The sequence below is a fragment of the Myotis lucifugus genome, unplaced genomic scaffold (assembly GCF_000147115.1).
Source record: "Myotis lucifugus unplaced genomic scaffold, Myoluc2.0 scaffold_97, whole genome shotgun sequence".
In the NCBI taxonomy this organism is placed as follows: Eukaryota; Metazoa; Chordata; class Mammalia; order Chiroptera; family Vespertilionidae; genus Myotis; species Myotis lucifugus.
Window position 1 is genome coordinate 606651 of NW_005871145.1, and position 4025 is coordinate 610675.

The 4025-nt window shown below is 42.9% G+C and overlaps 1 protein-coding gene and 1 pseudogene across 1 annotated transcript in view; one reads left to right on the forward strand and one right to left on the reverse strand.

Moving 5' to 3' along the window:
• Positions 1-4025, forward strand: part of LOC102442368 (glycine N-acyltransferase-like) — a 15195-nt gene that overhangs the window by 2800 nt on the left and 8370 nt on the right. The gene's annotated exons all lie outside the window — the stretch shown is intronic.
• Positions 1084-2075, reverse strand: LOC102441431 (annotated as a pseudogene).

Below are 4025 nucleotides of genomic sequence, written 5' to 3' on the forward strand. Positions count from 1 at the left end.
ATATAGCCATGCCATTTACACAGCTGTGCCAAAAAGCTTCATTTAGCAGTTTCTATGTCTGTTCCGCGCTGATCACTCTGGGAAGGCACTGCGCAACAGCGAGTTAGTCACATCTCCAGTACGTAAGTCTGAGTGGCCTGGGAGGATGCTTACCTGCCCTATCAGTCATCTGTGTACTCAGTCAGTGGTCAAAATTGGCATGGCCACTGTTATCTCAAGCAACCTGAGTATGTAAGCTTCTAAACCGGCGGTTCTCAACCTATGGGTCGCGACTACTTTGGAAGTCGAGTAGGCCTGTCGCAAGGAAGGAAGTAAAGAAAAGAAAAGAAAAGAAAGAAGAGAAGAGAAGAGAAGAGGAGAGGAAAGAAAAGAAAAGAAGCGAAGCGAAGAGAAGAGAAGAGAAGAGAAGAGAAGAGAAGAGAAGAGAAGAGAAGAGAAAAGAAGAGAAGAGAAGAGGAAAGGAAAGAAAAGAAAAGAAGAGAAGAGAAGAGAAGAGAAGAGAAGAGAAGAGAAGAGAAGAGAAGAGAAGAGAAGAGAAAAGAAAAGAAAAGAAAAGAAAAGAAAAGAAAAGAAAAAAAGAAAAGAAAAGAAAAGAAAAAAGAAAAGAAAGCCAACAACATCCTGACATAAGGTCTGGGTAGCCAGAGTGCCTACGCACTAACGGGCTGAATACATCAAACAATCTTTTCTCTGCTTCCTTCAGGGAATGATGATAATCATGATACACAAATACTATTGTGTGCCAGGCACTTACTAAGAAATTCCCATGGGCTTTTCTACTCACTTGGTGCCAGTGCCTGGATTACTCATTTAATACTCACAAACTGTCTCTCACTTAAGTGTTGGTGTTATTCTCAGGACACTATTCACACTGAAAGCCCTCACACTGTGAGCTAGGTTAAAGTTACACTGCATTTCTTTTAAAAAAACAACAACACACAATCAAATGGGCTGAGCTGAAATATTGTGTGGTTAGCTGCCATTAATGATATTAATAATAACAGTAATAAAATAATAATTTTGAGTTATTATTGCTAGAAACTCTACTATGCACTTAATATGTATTAACTCACTTAACCATCACTATGATTTTCTTTCTATTTCTAAACCAACAAAGCATTCATTTAGGTTTTGGTAAGAAATTTCGGGCACCAGTTTGTGAGGATAAAGCCAGCTGGGGAGAGCAAACACAGAGGGAGGTAGTCTGGAGCTGAGGAACACCTTTAATTTTTGGCTGAAGTTGCAAGTCCATGGCTTTCTGATCAACCTTGTGCTGCTCTGTCCTCTCATATTTCTGTTTCTCTGTGTTGAGGAGCTCACCCTCCTGGTGACTGGGCAGGCACTGCTCTTTCTTCCTGAAGTAAGCACCAGTGAGATGTTTGGGATTTTCACCTCCCCTCTGTGTTTGTTCTTACCAGTGGGCTTTATCCTCACACACTGGTGTACTAAATTTCTTACAAAAAAAACTAATTAAACACTGATATTGGTCTTGGTAGAGGTGCCGGTGATGAATTTCTGGTGTGTTCTATGCAGAGGAAACTGATTGAGGCACAGAGTTGCAGACATTAAGGCTCCGGCTCAGCTGCTTCAGGAAAACCATTCTCTTGCCTCCGTAGTGCCCAGGAGTATGATAGAATGGTCCCGGGGGTGATGTTGGCCCACAGTTTTCTCACATGCTGACCAAAGGGCTTCTTGTTGTGGCTCAACAGCTTTGGAGGCACATCTTCAGTGGGGTAGTATCTAGGCATTTTGCAAAGTGTAAGCACTTGGGCACCACCTTTCTTGTCACTACCAACTGGGTTTGTGACAGCAGCAAGAACTTTCTCCTCTTCCGTTTCAATCCAGGATTTAGCTACTGAATACTTCCACTTATGCATGGCCTTTAGGAATATATAGCCAACCAGGAATATCTGCCAATTCCTCTGACCAGGACAGGGTTTCACCTCTGTGGGGCTTCCTCTTCTTACACATATTACCTTGGGGTTTCCCTTCTTGACCTTGTCACCAGCATCAGCCTTCTTGGCTCCAGGTTTCTTCTCCTTAGTATCAAGCTTCTCAGCTTTTTCAACCTCCATCTTGCAAGATGGGAAAGAGACAATAATTTTCTAGGTAGAATCTGTTTTCATTAGGATTCATGAGTAAACCATGGAACCAAGAGGGTAAGTAACTTCTCCAAGGCTACAGTTTGTTAGTGGTGGCACTGGGGACATCACTGACTGCAACCTAATCCCCAAAATGCACTGCATATTTAAAGAACATATTTGTTAACATAAATGTGTATTAAATAAAAATTCAAGAGAAAGACCAAGATGGCAGCATAGGTAAACACCGGAGATTGCTGCCGCAAACAACCACTTCAAAAATACAACTAAAAGACTGAACGGACATCACCCAGAACCACAGGAAGGCTGGCTGAGGAGAGACTCTTCAACTAGAAGGAAAGAGAACAGCATACCGAGGCTCAGAGGAGGCGCAGTGTGGAAAATACAAAGGTGCGGAGGTGCGCGCGCAAAGCGGGCTGGTGGCTGAGGGCGCGGTTGTCGTTTTCAATCAGGAGGGAGTCTCAGGCTCTGAGCTCCAGATCCAGGCGAGTCTCTAGGGACTCAGACTCAAACGGGAGAGGCGGGATTGTCTGGCATCAGTTGGAACATGAGGGCAGCTTTCTCTCCGAGGTTTGCAGCGGCTGCTGGGGTTCTGAGAAGCAGAGCCTCTGGGAACGGGACTGAGAGCAGCCATAACTGCTCCCTCCACCCGCCCTGTTGATCCCCTGCGACCCAAACCCGCCCAAGCCCTGTGCAGAGCCAATTGCCGGATAGCCTCAGGCAAAGGCTAGATTAGCACCTCTCCAGAGGACAGAAGTTTTCCCGGCAGACACAGCTGATTCTCACAACCAGTCGGCCTGGTGGTCAAATCCATCTAGTATTAACTACAACAATCAAGGCTTAACTAGAACAAGACTGCGCACAAAGACCACAAGGGGGTGCACCAAGAAAGCATAAAAAATGCGGAGACAAAAAAACATGACAGAAATGGAGGATATAGAGCTAAAAAACGCAATTTTGAGGGCTTGCAATAATGTGCTAGAAGCTGCCAATAAACTTGATGAGAGCCTCACAAAATCTAATGAGACCCTCTATGCTGTGATAAAGAACCAACTAGAAATTAAGCATACACTGACTGAAATAAATAATATTATACAGACACCCAGTAGCAGACCAGAGGAGCACAAGAATCAAGTCAAAGATTTGAAATGCGAAGAAGCAAAAAACACCCAACCGGAAAAGCAAAATGAAAAAAGAATCCGAAAATACGAAGATAGTGTAAGGAGCCTCTGGGACAGCTTCAAGCGTACAAACATCAGAATTATAGGGGTGCCAGAAGATGAGAGACAGCAAGATATTGAAAACCTATTTGAAGAAATAATGGCAGAAAACTTCCCCCACCTGGTGAAAGAAATGGACTTACAGGTCCAAGAAGCGCAGAGAACCCCAAACAAAAGGAATCCAAAGAGGACCACACCAAGACACATCATAATTAAAATGCCAAGAGCAAAAGACAAAGAGAGAATCTTAAAAGCAGCAAGAGAAAGAGACTCAATTACCTACAAGGGAATACCCATACGATTGTCAGCTGATTTCTCAACAGAAATTTTGCAGGCCAGAAGGGAATGGCAAGAAATATTCAAAGTGATGAATACCAAGAACCTACAACCAAGATTACTTTATCCAGCAAAGCTATCATTCAGAATTGAAGGTCAGATAAAGAGCTTCACAGATAAGGAAAAGCTAAAGGAGTTCATCACCACTAAACCAGTATTATATGAAATGCTGAAAGGTATCCTTTAAGAAGAGGAAGAAGAAAAAGGTAAAGATAAAAATTATGAACAACAAACATGCATCTATCAACAAGTGAATCTAAGAATCAAGTGAATAAATAATCTGATGAACAGAATGAACTGGTGATTATAATGAATCAGGGACATAGAAAGGGAATGGACTGACTATTCTTGGGGGAGAAAGGGGAGT